Source organism: Pleurodeles waltl, chromosome 10 (genome assembly GCF_031143425.1).
Source record: "Pleurodeles waltl isolate 20211129_DDA chromosome 10, aPleWal1.hap1.20221129, whole genome shotgun sequence".
NCBI classification, from domain to species: Eukaryota; Metazoa; Chordata; class Amphibia; order Caudata; family Salamandridae; genus Pleurodeles; species Pleurodeles waltl.
The window spans coordinates 7,691,970-7,705,851 of NC_090449.1; the positions used below are offsets into that span (position 1 = coordinate 7,691,970).

The 13,882-nt window shown below is 50.7% G+C and overlaps 1 protein-coding gene across 10 annotated transcripts in view; it reads right to left on the bottom strand.

Moving 5' to 3' along the window:
* Positions 1-13,882, bottom strand: part of HUWE1 (HECT, UBA and WWE domain containing E3 ubiquitin protein ligase 1) — a 1,403,674-nt gene that overhangs the window by 588,488 nt on the left and 801,304 nt on the right. The gene's annotated exons all lie outside the window — the stretch shown is intronic.

Sequence of the window (13,882 nt, forward strand, 5' to 3'; positions counted from 1 at the left end):
GGCGGCAAGGCCGGAGAAGATAATGAGAAAAACAAGGAGGAGTCACTGGCCAGTCAGGACAGCCCCTAAGGTGTCCTGAGCTGAGGTGACTCTGACTTTTAGAAATCCTCCATCTTGCAGATGGAGGATTCCCCCAATAGGGTTAGGATTGTGACCCCCTCCCCTTGGGAGGAGGCACAAAGAGGGTGTACCCACCCTCAGGGCTAGTAGCCATTGGCTACTAACCCCCCAGACCTAAACACGCCCTTAAATTTAGTATTTAAGGGCTACCCTGAACCCTAGAAAATGAGATTCCTGCAACTACAAGAAGAAGGACTGCCTAGCTGAAAAACCCCTGCAGAGGAAGACCAGAAGACGACAACTGCCTTGGCTCCAGAAACTCACCGGCCTGTCTCCTGCCTTCCAAAGATCCTGCTCCAGCGACGCCTTCCAAAGGGACCAGCGACCTCGACATCCTCTGAGGACTGCCCCTGCTTCGAAAAGACAAGAAACTCCCGAGGACAGCGGACCTGCTCCAAGAAAAGCTGCAACTTTGTTTCCAGCAGCTTTAAAGAACCCTGCAAGCTCCCCGCAAAAGGCGTGAGACTTGCAACACTGCACCCGGCGACCCCGACTCGGCTGGTGGCGATCCAACACCTCAGGAGGGACCCCAGGACTACTCTAAGACTGTGAGTACAAAAACCTGTCCCCCCTGAGCCCCCACAGCACCGCCTGCAGAGGGAATCCCGAGGCTTCCCCTGACCGCGACTCTTTGAGTCCCAAGTCCCGACACCTGGGAGAGACCCTGCACCCGCAGCCCCCAGGACCTGAAGGACCGGACTTTCACGGGAGAAGTGACCCCCAGGAGTCCCTCTCCCTTACCCAAGTGGAGGTTTCCCCGAGGAATCCCCCCCTTGCCTGCCTGCAGCGCTGAAGAGATCCCAAGATCTCCCATTGACTTCCATTACAAACCCGACGCTTGTTTCTACACTGCACCCGGCCGCCCCCGCGCTGCTGAGGGTGAAATTCCTGTGTGGACTTGTGTCCCCCCCGGTGCCCTACAAAACCCCCCTGGTCTGCCCTCCGAAGACGCGGGTACTTACCTGCAAGCAGACCGGAACCGGGGCACCCCCTTCTCTCCATTCTAGCCTATGCGTTTTGGGCACCACTTTGAACTCTGCACCTGACCGGCCCTGGGCTGCTGGTGTGGTGACTTTGGGGTTGCTCTGAACCCCCAACGGTGGGCTACCTTGGACCAAGAACTAAGCCCTGTAAGTGTCTTACTTACCTGGTTAACCTAACAAAAACTTACCTCCCCTAGGAACTGTGAAAATTGCACTAAGTGTCCACTTTTAAAACAGCTATTTGTGAATAGCTTGAAAAGTATACATGCAATTTTGATGATTTGAAGTTCCTAAAGTACTTACCTGCAATACCTTTCGAATGAGATATTACATGTAGAATTTGAACCTGTGGTTCTTAAAATAAACTAAGAAAAGATATTTTTCTATACAAAAACCTATTGGCTGGACTTGTCTCTGAGTGTGTGTACCTCATTTATTGTCTATGTGTATGTACAACAAATGCTTAACACTACTCCTTGGATAAGCCTACTGCTCGACCACACTACCACAAAATAGAGCATTAGTATTATCTATTTTTACCACTATTTTACCTCTAAGGGGAACCCTTGGACTCTGTGCATGCTATTCCTTACTTTGAAATAGCACATACAGAGCCAACTTCCTACACTTCCTGTGTGACTTGAGTATCGGGATATGAAAGTAAGCATCCTGCAAGTCGACAGACACCATCCAGTCTTCCATGTTCAACGCCAAAAGCACCTGTGCTAGGGTCAGCATCTTGAACTTTTCCTGCTTGAGGAACCAATTCAAGATCCTCAGGTCCAGAATTGGTCTCAAACGACCATCCTTCTTGGGAATCAGGAAATACCTTGAGTAAACTCCTTGACCCCTTTCCTGCTCCGGGACCAACTCCACCGCGCCCTTTAAAAGGAGGACTTCTACCTCCTGTTCTAGCAACAGGAGGTGTTCTTGTGAACAATACGAAGGGCGGGGCGGGATGAGGGGCGGAAACTCCAGAAAGGGAAGGGTGTAGCCTTTTCCCACAACACTGAGAACCCAAGTGTCCGACGTAACAGTCTCCCATTTGGTGAGAAAATGATGTAATCTTCCCCCTACAGGAGAGGAGTGAGTGGGAAATGGTGGAAGCCTAAGGCTGCTTCCCCTGCTGCACCCCGCCAGAGGATGAGGAAGAGGCAGAGTGCTGCTGAGAGGCTCCCCTGGTGCGGACCCTACCCCTCCCCCTAAAAGATCTATAGGGGTGGGAAGAGGCAGGTTGCTGATATCTTCCCCGAAAGGAAGAGGAGGAAGAGCCACGCCCAAATCCACGAAACCTCCTGAAGAATCTGGAAGAGGCCGTGGAAGAAGGAGCTTGGAGTCCCAACGACTTAGCCGTGGCCCTGCTCTCCTTAAAACGTTCCAAGGCCGAATCAGCCTTAGCCCCAAACAGTTTGTCCCCATCAAACGGGAGATCCAACAATGTGGACTGTACATCTGCCGAAAAGCCCGAGTTACGGAGCCAGGCCTGTCTCCTTTCCACCACAGTTGTGCCCATTGCTCTGGCTACCGAGTCGGTGGTATCCAGTCCCGTCTGGATAATTTGGGTCGCAGCAGCCTGGGCATCAGAGACAAGATCCAAAAGACCCTGGGGAAGCTCTGTAAACGAAGAGGAGATGTCATCCATCAGAGCATGAATATACCTCCCCAGGATACAGGTCGCATTAGTGGCCTTTAACGCCAGACTGCAGGACGAAAAAATCTTCTTCGACTGCGCCTCTAGCTTTTTTGAGTCTCTGTCCCCAGGCACCGTCGGGAAAGAACCAGGCGCTGACTTGGACGAACAGGAGGCCTGCACTACCAAGCTCTCCGGCGTAGGGTGCCTAGATAGGAAACCAGGATCAGTTGGAGCCGTCCGATACCTCCTGGCCACGGCTCTGTGAACTGCTGGGGAAGATGCCGGCCTCTTCCACACCTCTAAAACCGGATCCAGCAGAGCGTCATTAAAAGGTAACAGAGGCTCCGCCGCGGCTGAGGCCGGATGCAACACCTCCGTCAAAAGGTTTTGTTTTGCCTCCACCACCGGCAAAGGCAGGTCCAAAAAACTAGCTGCCTTCCGTACCACTGTATGAAAGGAAGCAGCTTCCTCAGTATATTCCCCCGGGGACGAAAGGTCCCACTCAGGGGAAGTGTCCAGCCCACTGGCCGACTCCAGTCCACGCAGCCCTTCACCCGAGTCCTCTAGCTCTCCTTCCTCTAGGGCTCGTTGGTACTCCTGCTCTTCTAGTACCCGGAGAGCACGCCTCCTTGAATGCAGTCGTTGCTCAATCCGCGGAGTCGACAATGCCTCCGCCGAAGTCGGAGATCGGCGCCGATCTTCCGAAGCCACCGACGCCGCATCCGGCGCCACGGGTAACTTCGGCGCCGACTGAAGAGCAGCTGAAACAGATGGACCCACCGGAGTCACAGGCCGAAATCTCGACGTCGACGGGATGGAAATCCCTGGGGCCAATCCCTCCGAAGCCACCGGAGCGGCCACCGGCGCCGACACTGGCGCCGAGCCCACGTTCCCAAACTGGAGAAAGGGCATAAAGGGTGCCGGCCGAAGAGGCGCAGGATCACCCAAAGAAAAGGCCAAAGGCCCAGCCGGAGCACCCCCTGGAGCCATCTGTTGGAAGATGGCATACATCGCATTCAAGAATGCGGAACTATCGGCTCCAGGGGTGGGAAAAGCCGGATACTGGGGTGCCTGTCTCGGAGGCGACCCCGACTCCGGCCTCGGCGTCTGCGCCGGAGAAAACACTTGAGGCTCCAATACCTCAATCACCGACGCCTGTCCAGGCGAAGTTGGTGACGCCGGAGAGGGCAACGGCGTCGAAGGATGCGGCGTCACCGTGGGGCTGACCTCCCATGTCTTTCGGCGCCGATCCGGAGACCTGGAACGAGCCTCCCTTGAATGACGCCGAGATTCTCTACGGCGCCGGGAGTCTCGATGACGCCGATGTTTTGGAGAAGACTTCTTGTGATGCTTCTCCTTTGACTTGGCCATAAACAGCTTCGCCTCACGTTCTTTAAGGGCCTTCGGATTCATGTGCTGACATGAATCACAAGTCGAGACGTCGTGGTCGGAGCTCAAACACCAAAGGCAATCGGAATGAGGATCCGTCACCGACATCTTGCCTCCACACTCACGACAAGGCTTAAATCCAGACTTTCTCTGCGACATTATTTCCACAGAGAAAGAGTACGCAGCAAGATATACACTGTAACCGCAAGAGTAACAGTTGCTCCCCCGAAGATAACCGTTTCGAATGCACGGAAAAAAGGGAACTGACGTCCGCACGTCGTCGAGGACCTCTTATTGCCTGTATGACGTCAGACGGCGTCGCGTGCAAGACAGTGACGTCCTCGTCGACGTGCAGAGACTAGTAAGAAGATTTCCGTAGAATGCTGGCGCCATGGGAGTATTCATGAGGTGAGGAATCCACAGGTAGTTGTATCCATCAGAAGTGCATTTATTGTGCTGAGAAGTTTGATACCACACTTCCCAGTTTTCAGTGTAGCCATTATGGTGCTGTGGAGTTCGTGTTTGACAGACCATATACTCTTATGGCTACCCTGCACTTACAATGTCTAAGGTTTTGCTTAGACACTGTAGGTGCATAGTGCTCATGCACCTATGCCCTCACCTATGGTACAGTGCACCCTGCCTTAGGGCTGTAAGGCCTGCTAGAGGGGTGACCTATCTATGCCATAGGCAGTGTGAGGTTGGCAAGGCACTCTGAGGGGAGTGCCATGTCGACCTAGTCATTTTCTCCCCACCAGCACACACAAGCTGGCAAGCAGTGTGTCTGTGCTGAGTGAGGGGACCCCAGGGTGGCATAAGACATGCTGCAGCCCTTAGAGACCTTTCCTGGCATCAGGGCCCTTGGTACCGGGGGTACCAGTTACAAGGGACTTACCTGGATGCCAGGGTGTGCAAATTGTGGAAACAAAGGTACAGTTTTAGGGAAAGAACACTGGTGCTGGGGCCTGGTTAGCAGGCCTCAGCACACTTTCAAATCATAACTTGGAATCAGCAAAGGCAAACAGTCAGGGTGTAACCATGCCAAGGAGGCATTTCCTTACACAACACCCCCCCCCCCCCCCACCCCAACCAAACGAAAGAAGATGAGACTAACCTTTCCCAAGAGAGTCTTCATTTTCTAAGTGGAAGAACCTGGAAAGGCCATCTGCATTGGCATGGGCAGTCCCAGGTCTGTGTTCCACTATAAGGTCCATTCCCTGTAGGGAGATGGAACACCTCAACAGTTTTGGATTTTCATCTTTCATTTACATTAGCCATCTGAGAGGTCTGTGGTCAGTTTGAACTACAAAGTGAGTACCAAAGAGGTATGGTCTCAGCTTCTTCAGGGACCAAACCACAGCAAAGGCCTTCCTCTCAATGGCACTCCAACGCTGCTCCCTGGGGAGTAACCTCCTGCCAATGAAAGCAACAGGCTGGTCAAGGCCATCATCATTTGTCTGGGACAAAACTGCCCCTATCCCATGTTCAGAGGCATCAGTCTGCACAATGAACTGCTTGGAGTAATCTGGAGCTTTTAGAACTGGTGCTGTGCACATAGCTTGTTTCAGGGTGTCAAAGGCCTGTTGGCATTCTGCAGTCCAGTTTACCTTCTTGGGCATTTTCTTGGAGGTACTTTCTGTGAGGGGTGTCACTATTGATCCATATCCCTTCACAAACCTCCTGTAGTACCCAGTCAAGCCAAGGAATTCCCTGACTCGAGTCTGGGTTTTTGGAGCTACCCAGTCCAGAATAGTCTGGATCTTGGGTTGGAGTGGCTGAACTTGGCCTCCCCCTACAAGGTGTCCCAAGTAAAGCACAGTTCCCTGCCCTATCTGGCATTTGGATGCTTTGATAGAGAGGCCTGCTGCTTGCAGGGCCTTCAAAAACTTCTTCAGGTGGACCAGGTGATCCTGCCAGCTGGAGCTAAAAACAGCAATATCGTCAAGATAAGCTGCACTAAAGGACTCCAAACCAAAGGGCATAACAGTAAACTGATCGTGCCCATCAGGTGTGGAAAATGCTGTATTTTCTTTTGCTCCTGGTGCCATTTTGATTTGCCAGTACCCTGCTGTCAAGTCAAAGGTACTTAAGTATCTGGCAGCACCTAGTTTGTCAATCAATTCATCTGCCCTTGGAATGGGATGGGCATCTGTCTTGGTGACAGAATTAAGTCCTCTGTAGTCCACACAAAACTTAATCTCTCTCTTTCCATCCTTTGTGTGAGGTTTGGGGACTAAGACCACTGGGCTAGCCCAGGGGCTGTCAGAGTGCTCAATGACTCCCAATTCCAGTATCTTGTCGACTTCCACCTTGATGCTTTCCTTAACCTGGTCAAACTGTCTGAAAATTTTGTTTGACAGGCATGCTGTCTCCTGTGTCACACATCATGGGTACACAGGTGTGTCTGACCAGGGGTTAGGGAAAAGAGCTCAGCAAACTGTTTCAGGAAATTCCTACAGTCAGATTGCTGTTGGCCAGAGAGGGTGTCTGAATAGATCACTCCATCTACTGAGCCATCTTTACAGTCTGTGGAGAGGAGATCAGGGAGAGGTTCACTCTCAGCTTCCTGGTCCTCATCTGTTACCATCAACAGATTCACATCTGCCCTGTCATGAAAGTTTGAGGTGGTTCACCCTTTTGGGGGTGCTGCTAGTGCTTAGGCCCACCACGTAGGTGTCCTGACTCTTTCTTTCTAGCACTGGATAAGGGCAACTCCATCTGTCCTGAAGTGCCCTGGGAGCCACAGGCTCCAGAACCCAGACTTTCTGCCCTGGCTGAAACTCAACCATAGCAGCCTTTTGGTCATACCACATCTTCTGGAGTTGTTGGCTGGCCTCAAGGTTTTTACTTGCCTTTTCCATGTACTCTGCCATCCTGGAACGTAGGCCTAGTACATAGTCCACTATATTTTGTTTAGGATCATAAAGAGGTCTCTCCTAGCCTTCTTTTACAAGAACTAGTGGTCCCATGACAGGATGGCCAAACAGAAGTTCAAAGGGGAAAAACCCAACTCCCTTCGGAGGCACCTCTCTGTAGGCGAAAAGCAGACATGGCAAGAGGACATTCCATCTCCTTTTGAGTTTTTCAGGGAGCCCCATGATCATGCCTTTCAATGTCTTGTTAAATCTTTCTACAAGACCATTGGTTTGTGGATGGTATGGTGTGGTGTGGTGAATTTGTAAGTCACCCCACACTCATTCCACATATGCTTCAGGTATGCTGACATGAAATTGGTACCCCTGTCAGACACCACCTCCTTAGGCAATCCCACTCTGGTAAAGATACCAATGAGTGCTTTCGCTACTGCAGGGGCAGTAGTGGACCTAAGGGGAATTGCTTCAGGGTACCTAGTGGCATGATCCACTACCACTAGGATATACTGGTTCCCTGATGCTGTGGGAGGTTCAAGTGGACCCACTATGTCCACATCCACTCTTTCAAAGGGGACCCCACCACTGGAAGCGGAATGAGGGGGGCCTTTGGGTGTCCACCTTTCTTACCACTGGGCTGAGAGGTGGCACAGGAAACACAAAACTCCTTTACCTTCTGGGACATGTTTGGCCAATAGAAATGGTTAACTAACCTTTCCCAAGTTTTGGTTTGTCCCAAATGCCCAGCAAGTGGAATATCATGAGCTAAGGTCAGAATGAACTCCCTAAACTCCTGAGGCACGACCACTCTCCTAGCGGCGCCAGGTTTGGGATCTCTTGCCTCAGTGTAGAGAAGTCCATCTTCCCAATAGACTATGTGTTCCAGTGATTTTCCTTTGGTCTCTTCAGCAGCTTGCTGCCCAAGGCCTTCAAGAGAGGGACATGTTTCTTGCCCCTTACACAACTGTTCCCCTGTGGGTCCCACTGGGCCTAGGAGCTCAACCTGATAAGGTTCCAACTCCATGGGCTCAGTTCCCTCAGAGGGCATAACTTCTTCCTGGGAAGAGAGGTTCTATTTCTGTTGTTGTGATGATGCTGGTTCCCCAGTCTTCTTTCCTTTTCTCTTGGACGGTTGGGCCATTTTTCCAGGCTCCAACACCACTTTTTCACCCTGAGCTTTGCACTATGCCCTTGTCTTGACACACACCAGTTCAGGGATACCCAGCATGGATGCATGGGTTTTGAGTTCTACCTCAGCCCATGCTGAGGACTCCAGGTCATTTCCAAGAAAACAGTCTACAGGGATATTTGAGGAGACCACCACCTGTTTCAGGCCATTGACCCCTCCCCACTATAAAGTTACCATAGCCATGGGATGTACTTTAGTTTGATTGTCAGCGTTGGTGACTGGATAAGTTTGTCCAGCCAGGTATTGACCAGAGGAAACCAGTTTTTCTCTCACCATGGTGACACTGGCACCTGTATCCCTCAGGCCTTCTACACTTGTCCCATTAATTAAGAGTTGCTACCTGTATTTTTGCATGTTAGGGGGCCAGGCAGCCAGTGTGGCTAAATCCACCCCACCCTCAGAGACTAATGTAGCTTCAGTGTGAACCCTGATTTGCTCTGGGCACACTGTTGATCCCACTTGAAGACTGGTCATTCCAGTGTTAGCTGGATGGGAGTTAGAAGTGGAACCTTTCTTGGGATAGGCCTTGTCTCCAGTTTGGTGTCCCTGCTGATTACAGCTACGACACCAGGCCTTCTTGGGATCAAAGTTTTTACCCTTGTACCCAAAATTCGATTGTGAAGAGGCTTTGGACCCTCCCTCCTGAGCAGGTTTTTGGGGCCCTGTAGAAGACTCTTGACTTTTACCCTTGGATGTCTCAACACTCTTCCCCTGGGGAGGCTTTGTGACCCCTTTCTTTTGGTCACCCCCTGTGGAAGTCTTGGTCACCCTAGTCTTGACCCAATGGTCAGCCTTCTTTCTCAATTCTTGGGGAGAAATTGGTCCTAGGTCTACCAGATGCTGATGCAGTTTATCATAGAAACAATTACTTAACAGGTATTTTTTCACAAATAAATTGTACAGCCCATCATAATCATTTACACCACTGCCATGAATCCAACCATCCAGTGTTTTGACTGAGAAGTCAACAAAATCAACCCAGGTCTGGCTCGAGGATTTTTGAGCCCCCTGAACCTAATCCTGTACTCCTCAGTTGAGAATCCAAAGCCCTCAATCAGGGTAGCCTTCATGAGGTCACAGGATTCTGCATCTTTTCCAAAGAGAGTGAGGAAGTCTATCCCTACACTTTCCAGTAAAAATGTCCCGAAGGAGAGCACCCCAGTGAGATCTGTTCACTTTTCTGGTTGCACAAGCCCTCTCAAAAGCCGTGAACCATTTGGTGATGTCATCACCCTCTTCATATTTAGTTACAATCCCTTTGGGGATTTTCAACATGTCAGGAGAATCTCTGACCCTATTTATGTTGCTGCCACCATTGATGGGACCTAAGCCCATCTCTTGTTTTTCCCTTTCTATGGCTATGATCTTTCTTTCCCTTTCTATGGCTAGGATCTGTCTTTCCAAAGCCAATCTTTTGGCCAACCTGGCTAGAAGGAGGTCATCTTCATTGAGGCTTTCCTCAATGCTTCCAGAGTTGCTGGACTCTCCTGTGAGAGAAGCAGCATCTCTATCACATTTGGAGTCAGGGTTGGAGAAACCCTGGTCTCCCTATCTAGGACTGGAGGTGGGAGTTCGTCAACTCACTAGTGTCCCCCTCTGTGAGGCCATCATCAGAGGGGTTGTTTTTAGCAAAGTCTGCCAAAAGCTCCTGGAGCTGTACTTTGGTAGGGTTTGAACCAGTTTTTATCTTTGATTTTGCGGAGAGACCTTAACTGACATCCTAAGATGCAGGTAAGGGGCGAGGTTGAGTTCCATCACTATCTCTTCTGCAGCAGACATTATGTTTCTTAAAGTTGGAATACTTTTTTGGAATCTAAAACTATCTCTAGAACGTAATTCAAACTTTTACAAAACTTTTAAACACTAAAAGAAATGCTAACAAGGACTAACACAAGGCCCTAGCAAGACTTGTAAAAATTTAGAAAAATAGCTCAAATTTCAAAAATCCGTTTCTAATGACAATTTTTGGAATTTAGTTGTGTGATCAGGTATTGGCTGAGTAGTCCAGCAAATGCAAAGTCTTGTACCCCACCGCTGATCAACCAATGTAGGAAGTTGTCTCTGTATGCACTATTTCAAAGTAAGAAATTGTGCATGCAGAGAGTCCAAGGGTTCCCCTTAGAGTTAAGATAGTGGCAAAAAGAGAGAATTCTTATGCTCTATTTTGTGGTAGTGTGGTCGAGCAGTAGGCTTATCAGAGGGTAGTGTTAAGTATTTGTTGTACACACACACAGGCAATAAATGAGGAACACACACTCAGACAATTCCAGGCCAATAGGTTTTTATATAGAAAAATATTTTCTTAGTTTATTTTAAGAACCACAGGTTCAAGATTTACAATCAATACTTTAAATGAAAAGTACTTCACTTAGATATCATAGGAACTTTGAATCAGCAAAATAGCATGTACAGTTTTGGCAAAAATTGGCAAGAAGCTATTTTAAAACTAGACAGTGCAAATTTCAATAGTTCCTGGGGGAGGTAAGCATTGGTTAGTTTTGCAGGTATGTAAACCACCTAAAGGGTTCAAAGTTGGGTCCAAGGTAGCCCACAGATGGGGGTTCATAGCAACCCCAAAGTTACCACACCAGCAGCTCAGGGCCGGTCAGGTGCAGAGTGGTGCCTAAAACGCATAGGCTTCAATGGAAAAGGGGGTGCCCCGGTTCCAGTCTGCCAGCAGGTAAGTACCCGTGTCTTCGGAGGGCTGACCAGGGGGGTTTGTAGGGCATGGGGGGGGGGGGGGGGGGGGGGGGGGGGGGGGGACAAGTCAGCACAAAAAGTACACCCTCAGCGGCACGGGGCGGCCGGGTACAGAGTGCAAACAGGCGTCGGGTTTGCAATAGAGTTCAATGGGAGACCCAGCGGTCTCTCAACGAAGCAGGCAGGCAAGGGGGGGGGGGGGGGGGGGGGGGGGGGGGTCTCCTCGGGGTAGCCACCACCTGGGCAAGGGAGAGGGCCACCTGGGGGTCGCTCCTGCACTGGAGGTCGGATCCTTCAGGTCCTGGGGGCTGTGGATGCAGAGTCTTTACCAGGTGTCAGGTCTTTGAAGCAGGCAGTCGCGGTCAGGGGGAGCCTCGGGATTCCCTCTGCAGGCGTCGCTGTGGGGGCTCGGGGGGGGGGGTCAACTCTGGCTACTCACGGTCTCGTAGTCGCCGGGGAGTCCTCCCTGTGGTGTTTATTCTCCACAAGTCGAGCCAGGGGTGTCGGGTGCAGAGTGCAAAGTCTCACGCTTCCGGCAGGAAACATGTGTTGTTTCAAAGTTGCTTCTTTGTTGCAAAGTTGCAGTCTTTGGGGAACAGAGCCGCTGTCCTCTGGAGTTCTTGGTCCTTCTAGATGCAGGGTAGTCCTCTGAGGCTTCAGAGGTTGCTGGACCCTGGGAACGCGTCGCTGGAGCAATGTCTTTAGAAGTGGGGAGTCAGGCCGGTAGAGCTGGGGCCAAAGCAGTTGGTGTCTCAGTCTTCTCTGAAGATTTTTCAGTTCAGCAGTCCTCTTCTTAGGTTGCAGTAATCGGATTTCCTAGGTTCTGGGGAGCCCCTAAATACTGAATTTAGGGGTGTGTTTAGGTCTGGGAGGGCAGTAGCCAATGGCTACTAGCCCTGAGGGTGGCTACACCCTTTGTGCCTCCTCCCTGAGGGGAGGGGGGCACATCCCTAATCCTATTGGGGGAATCCTCCTTCTACAAGATGGAGGATTTCTAAAAGTCAGAGTGACCTCAGCTCAGGACACCTTAGGGGCTGCCCTGACTGGCCAGTGACGACTCCTTGTTTCTCTCATTATCTCTCCTGGACTTGCCGCCAAAAGTGGGGGCTGTGTCCAGGGGGCGGGCATCTCCACTAGCTGGAGTGCCCTGGGGCATTGTAACACGAAGCCTGAGCCTTTGAGGCTCACTGCTAGGTGTTACAGTTCCTGCAGGGGGGAGGTGTGAAGCATCTCCACCCAGAGCAGGCTTTTGTTTCTGTCCTCAGAGAGCACAAAGGCCCTCACCACATGGGGTCAGAAACTCGTCTCTCAGCAGCAGGCTGGCACAGACCAGTCAGTCCTGCACTGAACAATTGGGTAAAATACAGGGGGTATCTCTAAGATGCCCTCTGTGTGCATTTTTTAATAAATCCAACACTGGCATCAGTGTGGGTTTATTATTCTGAGAAGTTTGGTACCAAACTTCCCAGTATTCAGTGTAGCCATTATGGAGCTGTAGAGTTCGTTTTTGACAGACTCCCAGACCATATACTCTTATGGCTACCCTGCACTTACAATGTCTAAGGTTTTGCTTAGACACTGTAGGGGCATAGTGCTCATGCACCTATGCCCTCACCTGTGGTATAGTGCACTCTGCCTTAGGGATGTATGGCCTGCTAGACGGGTGACTTACCTATGCCACAGGCAGTGTGAGGTTGGCATGGCACCCTGAGGGGAGTGCCATGTCGACTTAGTCATTTTCTCCCCACCAACACACACAAGCTGGCAAGCAGTGTGTCTGTGCTGAGTGAGGGTCCCTAGGGTGGCATAAGACATGCTGCAGCCCTTAGAGACCTTCCCTGGCATCAGGGCCCTTGGTACCAGTTACAAGGGACTTACCTGGGTGCCAGGGTTGTGCCAATTGTGGAGACAATGGTACATTTTAGGTGAAAGAACACTGGTTCTGGGGCCTGGTTAGCAGGGTCCCAGCACACTTCTCAAGTCAGCATCAGTATCAGGCAAAAAGTGGGGGGTAACTGCAACAGGGAGCCTTTTCTTTACACCAAACTTCCCAGATTTCAGTGTAGCCATTATGGAGCTGTGGAGTTCGTGTTTGACAAACTCCCAGACCATATACTCTTATGGCTACCCTGCACTTACAATGTCCAAGGTTTTGCTTAGACACTGAAGGGGCATAGTGCTCATGCACATATGCCCTCATCTGTGGTATAGTGCACCCTGCACTAGGGCTGTACGGCCTGCTAGAGGGGTGAATTACCTATGCCACAGGCAGTGTGAGATTGGTATGGCACCCTGAGGGGAGTGCCATCGACTTAGTCTTTCTCCCCACCAGCACACACAAGCTGTGAGGCAGTGTGCATGTGCTGAGGGAGGGGTCCCTAGGATGGCATAAGACATGCTGCAGCCCTTAGAGACCTTCCCTGGCATCAGGGCCCTTGGTAGCAGTGGTACCAGTTACAAGGGACTTACCTGAGTGCCAGGGTTGTGTCAATGGTGGAGACAAAGGTACAGATTAGGGAAAACACTGGTGCTGGGGCCTGGTTAATGGGGTCCCAGCACACTTTCAATCAAAAGTTAGCATCAGCAAAGGGAAAACGTTAAGGGGTAACCATGCCAAGGAGGTATTTCCTTACAAATAGTACATTTTTAGTGAAAGAACACTGGTGCTGGGGCCTGGTTAGCAGGGTCCCAGCACACTTCTCAGTCAAGTCTGCATCAGTATCAGGCAAAAAGTGGGGGGTAACTGCGACAGGGAGCCATTTTCCTACAGACCTCTAGGAGGATGTAGTATTTCCTTTGATAGACATTTCTTGCAAATGTAGAATTTCAGCCACCCTTCTAATTACCATGATGAAGGACATAGATTCTTCTGTAGAAGGTGCCTGAGACACCAGGACCTTATCAAGAGTAGTATCCACTGCACTGGCCTCTTGTATGTCCATACAGAATTTGTATTGTGGGGTAGACTCATTCCCACCAACATGGCACAAAGCAGGTT